This window comes from Corvus kubaryi, unplaced genomic scaffold (assembly GCF_017639235.1).
Source record: "Corvus kubaryi isolate FWS band 111438036 unplaced genomic scaffold, C.kubaryi_AGA036_p1.0 37260, whole genome shotgun sequence".
In the NCBI taxonomy this organism is placed as follows: Eukaryota; Metazoa; Chordata; class Aves; order Passeriformes; family Corvidae; genus Corvus; species Corvus kubaryi.
In genome coordinates this window covers 2457198-2475863 of record NW_024581077.1, presented here as the reverse complement: position 1 = coordinate 2475863, position 18666 = coordinate 2457198, and the positions used below count along the sequence as shown (strand labels likewise).

Below are 18666 nucleotides of genomic sequence, written 5' to 3'. Positions count from 1 at the left end.
GCGGGAGCCCGCCCCGCGCAGCGCCCCGCCGCGCCTCCGCGCAGGGAGGGCACGGCGCGGCACGGCACGGCACGGCACGGCACGGCACGGCACGGGGTGCTACCTTAGCCTGGCACCGAGCAGTTCCCCTCCGCCCCTGGGGAGCCCCGACCCTCACCCTCAACCCCGAGGAGCGCACTTCCAGCGGCTGCATTCCACCCCTCCTCGCAGGGGCCCCTTCTCCTTGGTGACCCACTAGCTGCCCCCCCACCCTTCCTCCCTTAGAAACGCCGGGGACTCCTGTCCGTGTCTGCTCTCCCTACAACAGGTCCCCCCTTCTGTCCCGTGTGGCCAGCGCCCCTGGGAGACATCGTCACTATTCCCAGTGTTCCCACCAGGGGTGTTGGTCCCAGGGGCTCCCCAAGCTCGGCTCCACAGGGACAGGGTAGGCTGAGCCCCGTGCAGATGTGTTTGGGCTCAGCAGACGTGTTTGGGCTCATCGTGCCCCAATCCTCCCCCCACTTCTGGCCTTTCTCCAGCCCAAAAGTGCTCAGCTCTTCCACAGTCGGATTAAAAATGTCCGGGGTGGTTTTCTAAGCTACCGCTTTGTCTTCTCAATGGGTTAAACTGCACTGCTGCTGGGTCACATCTGGGCTGTAGCGTTGTTTGTTTTTTCATTGGGGCCATGAAACCTGCAGGGCACTGCTAGATACCTCCTGGCATTCGTCTAAATCCCTGTAAAAAAGTAAGTGTGGATGAAGCATTTGTGAATTTGGGAGGAAAATGCTGGATGATTAAGCAGACCTTTAACATGTCAGCAGGAGGAGGGATTAAGAGCAGAGAAATGAGGCTCACACTTAAATTCTCTTGATATTATTTACACCTGTAATAAAATCTGGTTGAGCTGGTTGTGCCTTTAGCAAAAACATGTCATCTATTAATGAATTGTTTGTAAAGCACATTGAAAATATTTGTAAAACCCTGGTTAAGCAACCTCCTTCTGTGTGCATACAGCATGTAGCATGTGCGTGTGCTCCCGAGGGTGTCTGTCACAGGCAGCTATGCCTCTGAACACACCTCAGGGCCTTCACTGCTCCCCATCATTCCCCAGCTCAGTTGGTCAGCCAAGACTGGGACTAATGGGATCAGCCACCCCTCAGCTATTGCTCCTTACCAAGCACGACACTGTAAATCACAGCAAGACCCACGCTATGAAGTGCTCTGTGCTCTCTCACTGCAGGTTTTCCCTCTGAGGCTCCATCGCCAGTGGGGTTTCTTCACCTCTGAGAGGGGAAACTGTGTGTGAGCTGTCCTGGGACATTGCAGGGACTGATGGGCATTAAGTGTGCTTTCCTCTAGCAAGATGGGTCGTGCTTTAATTGAGGTTTCCTGAGCGTAGGTATTTACATAGCTCTCATTGCTGTAACACTTATGTCTAGCTTGAATAAACAGTGTCTCTAACCTCACAAAATCCTTGTGAGGCAGACGAGTAATACTATCTTAACTTTTTAAACACAGGGGCAGACAGTGCTCCAGTCCCAAGGTCAGGCAAGGAGCCTGCAATGGAGTCAGCAACTCAACCATATCTTGCAAGGCCCATATTTACCTGCAGGCATTGCTGTCTGCACCCAGCAGTGCTCAGCTGCTAATCTGGGTGGGTGATAATGCTGTGAACGCACATGGTGTGCTGCACATGTTGCCAGCACCGCCGAGTTTACCATTGACAGGACACAAGCACAGGGAATGGGTGAGGCGTGCTCCCCATGCAGTCAAACACCTCAAAATAGGAGGCAGGCTTCCATGGGAGAAGGTTTTGGTTGGAGTTTCTTTTTTTTCCAAATTATGTAGGAAAGAAGGCTAGAGGGAGAATCATAACGACCTTAAAAACTACGCATCTTTGTCTTAGTATATGAAACCCCTTTTCATCTGCTGTCTCCTGCTGCAGTTAGGCACTGAAGTGGAGTTTGCTGCTACCAGAACAAGGCCTTTACCTAATTCCCACGAAATAAACCACCTACTGCATATTCAGAAGTTACAAAGCAAAGCCGTCAACCCATGGACCTGGTCCTTGGGGTAAGTAAAACTGCAGCGGACACAAATACCTTTGTAGAAGAACTCTCCCCCTCCAAAAAAACCCTCGTACCAGTATTGCCTCTTCTTTGAGAATACAAAATAAATATTAGAAAGTGCTACATTGTTGTGTTTGCTTTGGAAAGTCTTTTAGATAATGGGAATTAGTTTTCAAAACAAGAGTGCTGTGAGAGGCTGTGGCAAATCATATGAGAAGTTGGAGTTGGAAAAAATGGCAATTAACCTGCTTTGAACCTTACGCATATATTAACAGTGATTCAATGTCACCATGATAAGCATGTAGATAACATTTTCTTTAAATAGATCAAAATAGGAAACCTCCTGGATAGTGGATTTATAGATTCTTAAATTACTGGGCAGTGTGAGACACTGGCCTGAATCTGGCACAGCAAAAGTTATATTCCTTCCTTGATTATTGATTGCCTGATTTGCAGCATTTTTTTTAATAAATTTGATTTTGAGGGTTCTTTAGTTAAAGGATCAGCAGCCACCCTTATAATTATTATTTATTGTCGCCACCAATAATTACATTTAGTTTTTAGTCTGAGTTATCTTCAGCTTCCAGCCACTGACTTTTGTTCTGTCTTTGCTGGACAGGTTGAGAAGTCATTATTGGGATTATCCCTGTAGGTAATGTCAGTCTGTGATTAAGTTACCTTTTGGCTTTTTTTAGTAAGTAAAATAGATTGAACTTCCTGGGTTTCTTATTGTAAGGTGCCTTTCCCAGTTCTTTATTCATATTTTTTATTTTAAAGGAGTAAGATTTTACCCTGCTGTTTAAATACCACTTTCAGCCCAAACCATCCTTTACAGTGTAAATAGATGTGTCTGAATTAGCAGTCTAAGCCCTCTTGGTCCCTTTCGAGTCAGCTAAAGCCAGGATAGACAGACACTTGCAGAAGGCAGCTTACATAATAGGAAGGATGTTAATACAAAATCCTACTTATTATTATCTTGTTTTTAGTATTGCATAAGTTTGTATGCCTTTTTTTTGCATATTTATTAAAGCCATGGGCATACTTTTACACTACAAAAATAAGTAATGCTTACCATTATTTGTTCCATTACCTTGCAGGGTATCTAAGAAGGTTCATAACTCTTCTATGAACATTTTCAATGCATCAACATTTGCCTGAACTGCAGTGGTAGAACATGGCTCAGCTTTCTCATTGGAGTGATACTTGTGTCAAAATCTCAGTCCTACAAGAAGACCTTGCTTAGACTTCCAAGGACATGATCTCTCCCACTGCATCGCAAGGAGAGCCAGGACTGATATCTTGCAGGCAGATCTGAGAAAGCTTGGGCATCCTGTTGGTTTTCTAAAAATCCTGTGGATACCACATTAGGACGTCATTATTTTAACCAAACATAGATGTCAGCTTTTGGTCAGATGAATTTCATTCTAGAAATGCCTCTATCTCTCAGCTGACTGTAAAAGGAATGTAGGATGACCAGCCCAGAGATGAAAACTCTCAAAGAGGTGTCTAGTACTGGGTGAGAACAGTTTCTGCCTCCCAGCCAGTCTCCTGGGAATTGATGACAGAAAATATTGCTATTGCCTGCCAGAAAGTTCTTTTAAAGATATTGGATACAAAAAATCTAAACAGATAGGGGTTTTAAAATGTATACATTCTAGAGCAGTTTTGGGACACTGAAATTTTAAGAATGACTTAATTACTATTAGTTATCTATATTATGCAACTCAGCTCATATGTATTTTTCAATATACAACAAAAATGACTGTTGAACCTCACTGTTACCTGTTTCGTTTACTGACAATTCCACAGCTTCCATCAAGTAACAGACTTGTACCATTAATGATTTTCTTTTAGACTCAATTTACATAAAACAATATTGTCTTTGACCATCTGTCCATTAATTTTTTTTGGTTTGTATATTTTATTACATTCTTGTAATTCGTTTTGGATTTATATTAATTCAAATCAATGTCTCCTTCCTACTCTTTGACATTTATGCTTTTATTAAACTTAATTAACTTCATAATTTTTAAATTTTATTAAAGAATTTTAATTTTTTTCCATCTGAATTTCCAGTTGAATTTTTTAATCAGGACCTTCTATCTCAAAATCAAGACCTAAATCAATCACCTTCTTTATTCAGTGATGTCTTTGCAAGCATCCAGCAATATATTTTAAATGGTTTCCTAATTACTATTCACAAGCTTAACATAAGTTTTCTCCCTTAGTTCTGTCCTTCGTGAGGCTGACCCTTTTAAAGCAGGAAATACATATATTCCCCAGTTTGCATTTATCCTGCTGTAGTTATCCATTATCATCATCATTTCAATTGTCCAGTAACAGTCAGAAAAGAAGTGGTATCGTCATGACACTTCCAGTGAACGTGGCTTTACGCAATGTCAGAAACAAACCCAGTGCAATGAGCTGCATATGTGTTTATGCACATGTGTAGATACAGATATGCGAATATATTTACACACACAAATATCAGGGGTTTTACATATAAAGTGTTCATAGAATCATAGAAACATTAAAGTTGGAGAAGATCATCCACTGCAAGCACTAATCCAGCACTGCCAAGTCCACCACTAAACCATGTCTCTAAGTGCCACATTTACATGTTTTTTGAACACTTCCAGGAATGGTGATTCCATCACTTCCTTGAGTAGCCTGTTCCAGCACATAATCACCTCTTCAGTAAAGCAATTTTTCCTGATATATAATCTAAACCTCTCCTGGTGCAACTTGAGGCCATTTCCTCTTGTTCTATTGTTCACTGGGAGAAGAGACTGCCCCCAACTTGGCTTCAGGTAATCGTAGAGAGCAGATATAATACAGATAACACCAGTGCCCAAGGTAGTGCACATTGTGGCACTTGTATTCCATGAAGTTGAATCAATCAACACTGATCTCAGTGGGACAGGACTTGTCCCAGACTTTAAAATAAAGCATATATTATATGAAAATTTACCTGCCATAGCACACTGCAGAATCCTTCTGGGACTGACCCAATGGGATTTGGCTCCTGAAACTCTCAGGATACTCTCTTTAGGTTTCTACCTTTTGTGACTCCATGTGAGCCAGCTCTCTGTGCAAAGGGAGACCCAGACAATATCAGTAGTGAGTCTAGAGCACAAGTCTCCTGACAGGCTGTGAATCTCTGTTTTCATGCAGTTATGACTGTAATTTCTCAATGGTGCTTCAGTGCAGCTAAGCTGTGACACAGATCCCATATCTAGATTCAGATGTGTAATTCCTTGCATGCCAATTTGGGTCAATAGTTGCTCCATGACCCTTAAAAGTCAATATTTGGTTTGCAGAGAGACCTCAGAATTTGCTTTTATAGCATTGTAAACAGGAAGTTTCAGTTCTACTTAATATGCATAAATCCTTTGCATTTAGATAGCATCAAAACCATTCAATAATACAAGAGTATTTTTCAGGTGATGGGTGGGGTTAGAAATCCAGGTGGCACAGAGGTATCACACACAGTGTTCCATGGGAAACAGGGAGCAAAGCTGTCCATAAATTTCATAAGATGAATGGTGTCCATATAAAGGCCACTTAGGTCACTTCATCTATGTGTCAATATTTTTTTTTCACACAGGTACTTCTCTTTCTAACTTAGAGAATAACTTCAATTTTTAAAAAACTTTTAATCAGTTTTCCAAAAGCCTCTTTCCTCATATAATTCGGATTGATATACCTCTCCAACCAGCCTAGCAGAACAGGCAAGAAGCTGTGAGGCAAAGTCACTCTCAGGATCTAGTGAGACAAAAACATTTGTACAATGACTTTTCCCTAGTGTATCTACATTTATAGAATGTTGTCCTAAAATACAAATCCTGTCCAAAACACCCTGCCCTCTTCCCTTGCCTAATTTTGACAGACCTCTCAGGAAAGCTCTGCTTCAGAGATGCAGCATAACTGGTTTCAAGAACATCTCTTCCCTTTGGGACAATCAGTAGACTTTTGAAAATCAGAGTCATGGTGGAGGCAAAACTCAACATGAACTTTGGAATTAATGTTTTTGTCTCTCAGAATGACTTTCAGCTTAAACTGCTGCTCACCATTACTTCTATAATGCTCAGAACCTCACATTTTGGCTTGAAATTTCCCAAACTGACCTTAGCCCAAGTGATTGGTGTTTTTTGGAAACTGATGAACAGTTTTCTTCTCCGAAGATTGTTCTGAGGTCCCCCCTCCCCCCCCCCTTTTTTTTTAATGCTCAGATAAGTCCAAAACAGCTTGGGTTTGTAACTTCAGATTTGGCATGTGCAGAGTGCAATCGTGAAGGAGGAATGCACCTTTTGTCTCGTTTGAAGAAGTTTCATTTCGCAATAGCAAATTAGCCTGAAAATTTTGGAAATAATAGACTGATTGCTCATGAGGCGTGATTTAGCCACGGTAGAAAATGACAGGCTGGGCTCTCTCTCCCTGAAAGGTCATGAGTCTTGCTTTATAAATAAGGCTTAGTTTCCTTTTTGCAGAGTCATCTTTCCCACTAAACCTTTCTGCATCCTGTTTTGCTTTAATTCTATGGCAGCATCAGAGGTTATTTCCTGTGTGTTTGCTGTCCATAAGCAACATTGCACTTGGCTTTTGGTGTCGTTTTGCACATTCTGTGAAGCAAATTTCAGTGGACTTGATTTAAGAGGGACTCTTTCTGCCTTATGTGAGATGCTGAGATAACTTACTGCTCCTAACTCACCCCGGTTGCACTCAGTCCTCGTCCTCACGTCCAGTTGTCACCAACATCACACAAACATGCTTATGGACACAGGGGGACAGATTTTTTAAAAATCATCCTACAGTGCTTTCTCCTCAAATGTATTACCCAGTAAATAAGCACTAAGATTTCAAACATTTAAGTTAATTAACTTATTACCAAATAAGTAAATATCAAGCTTTTAAGCATGCATATTAATTAATTAATCCATTAAATGTTTTATCTTTGGAAATTATATCAGGCTGAGATATAAATCCCTCAAAATCAAAGCTGAGGAGGTAGGTTTACTGTTATGCTTCAGCTGGTTTGCACTGCTCCAGTGATACCATGACGAGCTGGTTTAGTCAATCAGTTATTGCAGGCTGAAAGCTGTTCTGTGTCATTGGAGCAGCACAGAGCTGTCAGGCGTGTGATGAATCTGGCCACAAATCTTAAAAAGTACTGTTTTTCCCCATTAAAAAGGCTATGTGAGCTGATATGCTGTGTTTAGTTACATAACAGCGAGTATTGACTTGCAGGGCACGGCTGGAAAAAACCCTTCTTTGTATTGTGTTAGGCAGGCGGCAGGGTCATTCTCCTGGGAAAGAAACTCGACATCTGCCAAGAGGTGAAGTTTGCTGCATTCACGTTGCTTTTGTGGTGCCTGTGAATACACAAAGGGGGAACTGGACACAGGAGTGAAACCTGTCCCGGTGCGGATATGGGACATTGCTCTCGGGAGCCGCGTCATGCACTAGTAATGCAGCTTTAAGTTATACACACCACTGCCTCCAGGTCCTTATAGAATCACAGAGAACTTTAAATAAGCAGCAATACTTGAGTCTTCCAGTTCTAGCTGGACTGCCCAGTTTACAGTGGCACTATTCTTCACTTTGTGGGCCATTTAAAACACAGTTACTGAGTGCTAATTATTTCCAAATTCTTGTCTCCACTGTGATTCTTTTATTTTTTTCTGACTTAAAAAAAAATTTATTTATTTATGGTTGTTTTCTCTTTAAATGATTTCAGTATGCATTCAGTTTGAGAGCTGTATAGTTATTTTATTTAAGGAGATGAGTTTTTGCTAATATATTTATACACCCAGCATGGATATAATTGCAAAAGATATCTGCTTTATTCTACTTTCTCTTCCAGAATAGTTTATTCCCCTTTCTCACACAGACAGAGCTGCTCTTCCATTAACCATATGATATTCATAGCTTTTCTTTTTCTTTACCTATTCCTATACACTTAAACTAGTCCTACGTTCACAGGAAGACAAACACATAAATGTCATACCAGACATTGAGAAGGACTGGTTTGGCAAGTCTTTGGCAAACAGGTTTCCTAATTTCTATCCAAGATGGCAAATCAATCATATAGATTACTGTTACACAAACCAAAGGACTTTCAAATTAGTTGGTGCATAAATAATGCCATTCTGTCTTGTGCAGAAGGCTTTGCTGCCATTCTACATTTGCCTTATGTTCCTTGCACGCATACAGGCGATTATGTGGAGTGCAACCCACCTTACACTTTGTACATATGTGCTCTTCCTCTGACTCCCTGGCAGGGCATGGTAGGCCCAGGTACTAATTGTTAGAAAACTAACAGAATAAAATAAATAGTGCTGTGATGACAAGGAGGGGTGGTGTGACCGTGAAAGGAAACAGATCAGCTTAGTTTGGCTTCAGCTGTGAGGGAACCGCACCCTTCTTCTTGTATATTGTGCTGATCACGGTGGTATTTTTGCACTGTACTGAGGTTTTGTTATCAATGGAACTAATGCTGAATTTTATTTTTATTATTACTGGATCTGGAATTTGAGCATGTACTGATCTTTCATTCTTGGGCAGTGTAATTTATATTTGGAGGCTGACAATTCATCTATTTCCCCATAGACTCATACATGAACATAGAAAAGAATGAGAGTTTATGTGAATTCCATTTTTCTCAGGCATTTTTATCCCTGGGAGAGACTTCCATGGGCCAAATTACCATGAAAACTAGATTACCATGATATTTCAGTTCCTTACAGTAAAAGATCATGTCATTCAGTACTGTTGACACTATACACACATCCTTGGGGAATTATGAAAAATATAAAAAGAAAACTCCTAAAAAAGTGCATTGAAAAAATGTAAGAAAGCTGCCATCCAACCTAAATATTCCCCATGTAAAACTGGAGCAGATTATTTCCCAAATATGAAAATTTCAGGCTACAACTGGGCATGGTGCTATATTGAGAGGCGAGGTTATTATTCAGTTTATGATATAAAATTACTTCAAATATATGAAGAAATTAATTGGAAAGAAGATAAACACAAAAACAACCCCCTTTGCTCTCATCATATGGGGAAAAGCAGTGAAGAATTGGGCTCCAAATTTAGACAAAAGCCACCGTATCTGCCCTTCCAGTGCAGTTGGTTCCTGAGGCTGAGGTAGAGTGACCCCTCCATGTTGTAATCCTGCAGGAAAGGCTCTCAAAGGCTCTCTTTGCCACCATGCCAAGATGACTGCAGTGGAAGGCAACCACTGCAAAAGCCAGTGACCCTCTCTGTGCTGCCCCAAAGCCTGCCTCTCCTTCCTATGCATCTGATGCAGGGATGTAGTTTTTTGATAGCCTTTGCGGGTGCTGGGTTAGCCTCCATTGAATACCGCGTGGGCAAGGCAGATAGAGAAGGTAATTGAGTCCAGTTCAGATCTAAGGTGGCTGCACTGGAGATGCTTCCCTCTGCCTTGACTATCAAAGGAGCTCAGGATGTGTGTCTCATTCCTTAGCTGCTTCAGGCAGTTGGGTAAAAGGTAAGAGGAACTAACAGAGGCTCAAGTTAAATAGGAGAGTGCGGATCAAGGAAGAATTTATACAAAAACCCTTGGGCAACAGTGCATGACTGTAGGATAAATATTCTTCAGCCTGACTAGAGGATCATTTTAACATCTTTATTGTAAGACTCGCACATAAAACGTAATACCATGCCCCTCCAGCCTTTGAATTATGAAAGGATAAACTGGGTCCCAAGAATATGATTTCTGTAAGTAAATAGCCAGCATTTCCAGAGATCATTTGTTAAGTAGACACAAGGGAAAACAGGATTTCAAAAATCCTTCTGGAAAGCTGTATTGGTGAGAGATGGATTTACTTTCTTTGGCTAAACCAAACTGAGTTGCTGGATGTTAAGCGACATTTGTTTTGAGACAATGAACTTCAGGTAAGTGTGTAAACTTGTGTATCTCTTTTTTTGGACCACCAGTAGTTATAACTCCTTCATACATTGGTAAAAGCTGCATACTCTTTCAACCTGAGCTATTTAGTTAACTTAAAATTTCACTTTATCCTCTGAAAGTATGCTTTTCTGTGCTATTTTTACGTCTTTCTCCCTAAGCAGAGATGGATGCAGTTCAGTGGGTGGGGGAGTGCCAGGAGAAGGTACAATTTCTTGCATACATTATGATTTCCCCTGTGAAGTTTGCTTAAGTTCTGCTATGAGGGAACTTACTTGAACTATATCATTTGGGTTAATCCTTTTTTTTGGCATTGAGACAGAATTTGGACATCTGTGGACATCAGGTCATTAACTATCCTTACTGCCTTGTTTTTAGAGGCAGCATGCTCTCCCAGCCAGGGCTGTATTGATTCCCTCCTGGGCTTCTGACTGAAGAGATCTGTGTAAAACATTAACATACATTTCTTGTCCAAAAAAAGAACCAAGGAAATTCTTTTATTTTCTATAAATAGGATAAAGAAGGAAGGTGCTTTTCTGGTGTGGGAGGGGAATGTAAAATGATACCATGTCTGACCAGTTACCTCATCTCTATGCACAGGCATAGGCACATGCATACTGAGCTCTAGCCAACACAGTGAGCTTTTTGCTTTCTATCTTCAGTCTTCCAGTGCTAAAAAACCATTATAAAAATATCAAGAGAAGCCTTCCAACAGTGACATATATCAGGCTGCAAAATGACTTCTCCCAGGGAGTGGTGAAAGCCCTATCATTGATGTTACAAACAGTAGTAATTCTTAACACATGATGTGCACAAATCTGGACATTAACTGATCTGAAAGACACGCCTTCAAGATGTCACTGCCACACAGAGGCATGGATGAAGTTTTGGGCCTAGGGCCCAGAGAGCAAACCTATTCTTAATAAAGACTTTATAATCAAGTTCATCTCTTCTAGCTGGATCCTCAGATACTAATATAGTCCCACAGCATTTACTTACAACTAGAAAAAACACTGGAAAATAGTGTCTGGAAGACAATACAGGGTAGGGACAAAGAAGTGGGCTATTACTTTACAACGGGATTTTTTTCAGAGACACAAATTTAGGTGTTCAACCTGCACTGAAATCCAATGAAATCTGAAGACCTAACTCCACAGGGTTCTCTGAAAATACTGACCCCAAGATGTTAAGTTTTTCTCTTGGTCATGCCAGGGATGTCTTAGCATGAGGGAAGTCTCTGCAGGAGGTGTCTGTAAATGAGATCAGAACACAACCATAAAACAGTGACAAAGTCATCTGGAGCACACAGAGCTGTGCTCAGTGATGAGTATTTAACTTCATTATTTCTGTGTTTATTACATTTTTTTCCACCTGTGTTGTTTCTGCTTTATCGGCAGTTTTTATTTTGATTTGTATTTTATTATAATTTACTTTGCTAGTCCTCAGTCTATTTACAGAGAACAAAAGAATGTAAACAGTAGAATAATAGTGTTTATTTTCACAAGTTTGGGTTGATCAAATAACTCACACGTCCCAAAGTAGAACCATGCTTAAGGTAGGTTAGGTCATCTCAAGTGTGGGGAAACAAACAGAAATATCCTATTCTTTGCTATTGTTTATTGTGTTTATGCTGCTTGAGAGTTTTAACAATACCACATATATAAACATTTATTCTTGCTTTCTGCATTATTCAGAGTTTTCTCAAGGCTCTTTGGTGCTTCTCTTTTTCCTAGGGACACTGTGATGTTGCTAGGCTTTAGTGACTTTCTCAACTTATTTATCAGAAATGTTAGAAATGGCTTCTAGGAATGAGCCAGAGGTACTGAAAAGAAGGTTTTGTTCTCTGAATGCTTCTGTGTTTAAAAATGGTTCTTTTGAGTGTTTTAACTTGTTTGCTTCAACTTGTTTCCTTGATTCTTGTTCATATACATTCACAAAGCTTGGTCCAGCAGAGATGAACCAACAGCAGAGCCTGATGTTGCAGTTCCAGCAAATCCACAACTGTTTTTTACACTGCCTCGATTTTGGACAGGAGGTCCAAATGTGGATGTCTAAAGCTGCATCTTCCCACCTAAACACAGTATTTCAAAAGCTAATAGTAATCATGGGCGTGTTGTTTCTTTAATTTGTAATTAAAAGCACTTTCAAGACAATTGGCAGCAAAGTGGGAAAATAAAGGCAAAGGGAGCAGCCTGCCTCAAAGAGCCTCCTCTGAGCCATTCACCTTGATCCCAGCTTTGGACAGCCACAGTCCTGCTGAAGGACAGTGTAGTTTATTAACCCAGGACAACCCACAAACACTGCCTGTTTGAAAATACAAACCTGAAAAATGAAGTAGTTCAGCAACTGCTACTTAGGCTGTTGAAGTCTACTGCTGTGACATCCAAGTGCTGGCAGCACGAGTGATGAGGCTATTTCAACATGAGCATTTGAAAACTACATAGCTGAAATTTATTGTTCATTATTCTTCTGGAAAAAAAGAAAATCAGGATTAAATTGAAAGCCTTTTCAAAAGCGCTGAGTTCCTCAAAACTATCATTAATTTTCAAAGGAGCTGTTGGGTGCTAAATTGCTTTAGAATAATTACATTTCTGTCTGTGGCCTCAGCACCCCAACGTGATGGATGGACAGTTTTATTACAGAACCTTTAAGCACACTAGAAACTCCAAAACAGGAAAAAAAAATGGCACCTTCTGAGTATTTTCTTAAGATCATGACTGAAAAATGCTTGTGTTTGAAGAATAAATAATGTCTCAATAATGACCTCAAAAAAGTTGGGAGTGGCAAACAAAAGTTTTTACTTGAGGATGTCATCATTCATTCCTGTCTCCTTTTTCTCTCCTACTTACTGAGAGATCCTTGGCATTGACGCTGCTGAAGAACAGCCCACCACTCACTGCTGCTCCTATGGGCAAATGACAGTGACTGGATGGTATCTATCCTACTTAGGGCCAGACCTCTCTATAGCATATTGATCTCAGGTATCATACAAAAGGCCCCAAAAAGTTCCAGATAGCAATTTAGCTATCAGGTGTCATACACAATAGAGGTACAGAGCTCTACTTGACTTCTTGGACCTCTTTAGGAGTGGAGACCCGTCTGATGCTGCCTCTGAGCTTCCTGCGTGCAGCAGCGTGGAATCCCAGCTGCTCCCATCCGTCCCACCCATGGTCTTGGAAAGGTGATTACCACCTGCATGTTTGAAGGCTGCTGCCCCCACCTGGTAGGCAGAAATGAAGGACGTCGGAGCTATGTGAGACAGGTCTTTCCTGACTGCTCAATTTGATAACCATCAAGACAAGAGGATGGCAGAGGAAGGACATGAACTCCAGACACAGCACTGTGACTGTAGAGCATGGGCAGCCATACCTTTTGATAGCACCAGAAAAGATTTTGCTCTCTTTGGGTGGTGTAAAGGTGTGTTGTAGTGGTTTCAGTCAAACAAAGGTAGGGAACCGGGCAAAGGGGTTTCAAGCCGAGGTACCCAGATGATGCAAGACTGATTTTTGCATTCCTTCCAGAACTACAGAAAGCACTTTCCTGGAAAGCAGGAGAGCAGAGAAGAAGCAGCAGGGTCACAGCTGCTGTTTTGGGCTGCTCTTGGGATGGTGTGTCCACATACACTGCCTCTCATTCCTTCTGTAGTGAAAGCAGTGGCTTAATTTAGCCTTTAATGACCAATTCTGTCACCTGATTTAGAAAGAAGAAATCACTGTCTCCAGGAACAGCAACACCATAGGCTAAATACAGTTGAAGTACAATTCAACTGATGCCAGTAGCATGAATATGGCTCAGTATGTCATCTCCTGGTTTGGCCCACACAGTCAGTGTGGTGAATGTTATGATTTTGTTTTCTTAATATAATCCTTGGTACCTCTGTAAGAAAGACTGCAACATTTCTGTATGGAAAAAAATCCATATTTGTATAAACATGAGGATATTACTGTGTGTATTAAAGTGTTCACAGGGTATTATCCCACAGTCCATCCCATATTTAGTTTGGACATTACTACATCTGGAAAATGGGAAAACTTCCAGATAATTCCTTTACCTTGAAATATCCGCAAACATAAGGGTATTGAGCTTATCCCCTGCTAAGAAATGAACAAGTAGCATTCATGGTTGCAAGCCAGAAGAGAATTTCTCTTCAAATAATGCAAAATGGGTTGGGTTAAAAGCGTAAGTAGTTTCAGGCACAAGGGTGAAATGTAGTTCGTAAAGGGCCCTTCTTTTCTTGGAAGAAAGTAAATACTCTCAATTAATGGCCATTCACTCCCATTCAATACAGCCATTTCATGTATTAGTGATGTATGTTACAAGATTGTGGTTTATTTCTAAAGAAACTAATTATATACTGTACCTACCATTTGTCCTGGATTTTGAGAAGAAATGGAGACTGGAGTTCCTATGCAGTTCACTGGAGGAAGTAGATATCTGCATGTACACATTGTCACCACTGACCTGAAGAGAAGAATTGATTTAATTCCTAGCTTTTTTAGCAGCAGAATGTTTTTTGGTCTGGATTTCATAAACTTTATGATGAGACAATTGCACAGATGGCTGGAGAACAAACAGAGGGATAATAACAATGAGAGTAGAAGAATGGGAAAAGCAGAAAATTAAGTGAGTGCAAAAAAACCCTACTGGTGGAAAGAGCAGCTCTTATCAGAAAAAGACGTTACTTGCAGAACTGAAGTGCAGGCACTGAGAACGGCATGAGTAGCAGGGAAAAGTTGTATCCCTTGTCCCAAGGGAGAAAACAAATAGCAAAAAAAACCCCAAATCACAAGTTGGAAAGCAACATGAGGGAATGGAGAGGGCAAAGCATAACATTTCTTCCAAGCTAAAATGTTTCCAGATTGTTCTGATATTTAAAAATATTTAGAGACAAGATTTCCCAGATCCCAATGTATTTGGAAGGCAAAGCCTCCTGAAATGTCAAGTCCCCTGGTTTTTCCTCAGTTTATTTTTTTCTGCCTGGTTTTGTTCTAATTAGTTAAATGCTCTGCCTTGGATTCCCGGTTAGGCCACTTCCTAACACTGATAACTGCTCAGTGTGAAGGCAAGAGAAAAAGCTTCACATCTCCAGGTACTCTCATGGGATGAGATACGTAATTTATTTGTAGGTAGCAGACTTGGCAGATGCTGAAGATAGCAGCAGAGAATGTTCCAAACTGTGAGATGCACTACAACCTGGAAAGGCAGGGACTACTTTTCTTCATTCAGCAACTGCTACCCAAGCCATCTGACTCCATAATATAATCAGTTATCATCTGCATGGGTAAACTAAAGGATTGCAGTGATGTCCATCACTTAAGGTACCTTGTTAAAGAGTGAGTCTGGCCAGAGTCTTGTGCTGGAAGCTGCATTTTGTTAACCCAGCTGCAAATGGATCCGTGAGCAGCTGGAACAGAGTCTCAATGCAGTGAGATGCTGCCACATCGCTCTGTTCTGTGACACAAGGCGTGGAGCCCAGGGCATCATTGCTAGTATAATGAGGCTCATATTTTTGTCAGCCTACATTTTTATGCAGACACATTGGTATATTTCACTCTGTTACATCAAAAAAGACCAGGGACTAAGCTGAGCTCTCAACTCACCCACCATTCATGTTGCTTAGCAATTAGCTCTCTCCCTGGCTTTGGTTTTGGGACTACTCTGGGTAGCTCTCTCCAAGGCACCTGGAATTTACAAGGCAAGCTCTGAGCAGCGTGTGCCACATCACTTGGCTTTATGCCACAGGATTCACCACTAGTGTTTGTTTAAGTAACATTACAGACACACCCTGCTATTCCCAGTATAGAGCCTTGTTCATGCAACAAGAAGCATTCTTGAAAAGCCTGGGCGCTTATGGGGCAAAAGTAAACGTCTTCAGTGTTTTATTTTAATTCATGAGATTCCATCCTTTTCTGAGACTTTTTTGTCCCTATTCCAATCAAGGGTAGATTTCCCAGGGCAGAGTAGCCTGGTGTAGCATCCAATGCCAGTTGGACCATCAGCGGTATTCCCACGTGGCTTCTCCCCCAGGGCTTCTTCTCAGAGTTTTGCAACCCCATGGAAAAGGGCCTGGAGCAAGGTCAGGGCTGTGCTGCTTTCTTTATCAGTGCATCATCAGAGTCTTCCTCCGCTGACTCAACAGGAGACACGAAAAAGCTTTCAGTTCTGAGCAGGTAACTCTTCAGCTGATGAGGGGTGCTGCACAAAGGAACAAAGTATCTTGTTGGATCCTTCCCTACCACTTTTCCTTAACTTGAGCAGGGCAAGTGGTTCCAAAATCAGGACTGTCTGCAAAAACGTGTGTCAGATGTGAAATCATTAGCTTGAGCAATTATTATTATTGTATGTGCCATAGCTCTCTGCCTACAAATACAAGGCAGCAACCAAGCCCTAAGCCCAGAGTAGTATCAAGGCCAAAACATGCAAGCAAAGAGAGCCAGAATCCGTAACTTAGGAAATAATTGCCTTTTCTGCCCACAAGCAGTTTTTTACGGAGTAATACAAAAACAGCAAGCAAGGCACTAGGTCCAAGCCAAAGTCCAGACAACACTGCAGCAGGTTATACTGCCAAGGCTGCTTCCCTGCAAGGGCCAGCACACAGCAATATTCACTCCCTGAGGCAGCCACACAGCCACAGCTGCAGGGGAGCTGTACCCCAGCACTGAACCTGAATTTAAAGTTATCTCTAGGGCCTTCTACATTTTAAATACAAGCTGTCATAGACAGAGTTCTACCTAAAGAGGGTTGGTTGGTCAGATACGCTTGACTGAAATAGCATAATTGAATTATTTAGGCCAAAGATCTCCTACTGCAGATTTGTTGGGAGTCTGCAAAAGTCTCTCAGCAGCCCCAAGTTCTGTGAACCATCCAACCTACCCATCTGTGGGCTGCTAAAATAGAAATGCAAGTATGATCTTGCACCCACAGCAAGCTCCTTTGGAAGAACAGTAAAGGAGTTTGCAAAATCAGTGACAAATTTGTTTTATCTTTTTGGAAGTGGTACAGGCTGGTCTCAAGTCTGATCAGTGAGGCGAACACTACAACAGGATTATTTGGAGCCAGGCTGTAAGAGGACGGAATTTTCTTGCTGCTTCTGTTCTAAGTCTGCATTGGACTGCAGGTTAGTTTGCTGATCTTCCTATAGACATCCTATAGGATGTATGTCTCACCTAGGTCTTGAAACAATCTCTTCTTGACCACAGCAAAGGAGATACAGAGTGTACTTGCTTCATCAGGACAGAGTGTTTCTGAACTGTTATTTAACAAAGACCCAAGTAAAATCCTCGGGTCTTGATACACACAGCCCCTTTGGTCCCTAAATTAGCAAAATTTCAAGCTGGATCCAGATGCCAGTTTTGCAACTGAGCTGTAACTGTGTCATCAGTCATTGCCTTCACGGTTTTATAAAAACTCCATTGTGTCCAAAGGTGATTAGGGGACTGAAGCAACTTTCATATGAGGAAAGGCTGAGGGACCTGCGGCTGTTTAGCCTGGAGACAACTGAGAGGGGGACCTTGTCATTATCTGTAACTATCTGAAGGGGGTGTGCCAAGAGGATGGAGCCAGGCTCTTCTTGGTGGTGCCAAGCAAGAGGACAAGAAGCAACAGGCAGAAATTAATGCACAGGAAGTTCCACCTGAACACGAGGAAGAACTTCCTTACTATGTAGGTAACCGAGCACTGTAGAAGGCTGCCCAGAGAGGTTGTGGAGCCTCCCTCACTGGAGATATCCAAAAGCTGCCCGGACACAATCCTGAGTGACGTGCTTTAGGGGAACTTGCTTAAGAGGGGAGCTTGGATGAGATGACCTCCAGCGGTCCCTTTCAGCCTTAATTAATCGTCTCCCCGGCTGGCCATCCTACCCTCTGCTGTGGCACTGGGGGCTGCTGCCGGCCCCCTGTCACGGAGGGACTTGCTGGCAGCTTCTCCCTACATTCATCCCCTGCAGGGGTGACGGGACACAGGGGACACGCGGGACATTGTGTGTGTGTGCATGTGTGCATTTTTTTCACTTTTCTGGTATCACTGTGTTAATAATTAAAGAGTTTTTTTTTAGGAAGACTTTGCACTTAATACACAGTTCTGCACTTGGAGCCATGCAGATGCCAATCTACTTCCCAGCAAGTTTACAAAACTCTCCAGAGTCAGCCTGCAAACACTATAACCACAGGAGTCAGACCTTAAGTGTGTGAGGAGGCCATACCAGCTAAGACAGGAAACAGAGTGTTTGACATTATCCAGGGGCTCAGGAGAGGCGGGATGACATGAGAAACAGAGGGAACAGGAGTGCATGAGTGGAGTGAGCTGAAGGACATGTCGCTGCCGTCACAGGCTGCGAGCAAACTGCAAGGTGACCTTTAATTCTGAGCTCAGTGCGGGCTCCTTGCCCTGCACTGAAACCTCTCAGCACCACGATGAGAATCAGCCGACTCGTGCGGGCGGCTCTCAGGGCAGACATCCCAAAATCCGTACGGCTGCGACTTTGACCTCAGGAAGTAGACACATAGCTTTGTACAGGCACATAAATCCCCGTGCCGCGACGGGTGTGTGACAGGAGACGGGACACACACGGGACACACCAAGCACACACGGGGGACACACGTGGGACACGCAAAGGACACGGGATGCGCATACGGGACACCCAAGGACACGGGGCGTGCACACACACGGGGACACACACACACACAC

General features: G+C 42.3%; 1 long non-coding RNA gene across 1 annotated transcript; it reads right to left on the bottom strand.

Moving 5' to 3' along the window:
- Positions 1 to 4468: 4468 nt before the first annotated feature.
- LOC121662655 lies at positions 4469 to 15569 on the bottom strand. The gene is made up of 3 exons (XR_006015364.1): positions 14346 to 15569; positions 12304 to 12450; positions 4469 to 11231 (listed from the first exon to the last, which is right to left on the bottom strand). It is a non-coding gene; the product is annotated as an uncharacterized LOC121662655 (long non-coding RNA).
- Between the last annotated feature and the right edge of the window lie 3097 nt (positions 15570 to 18666).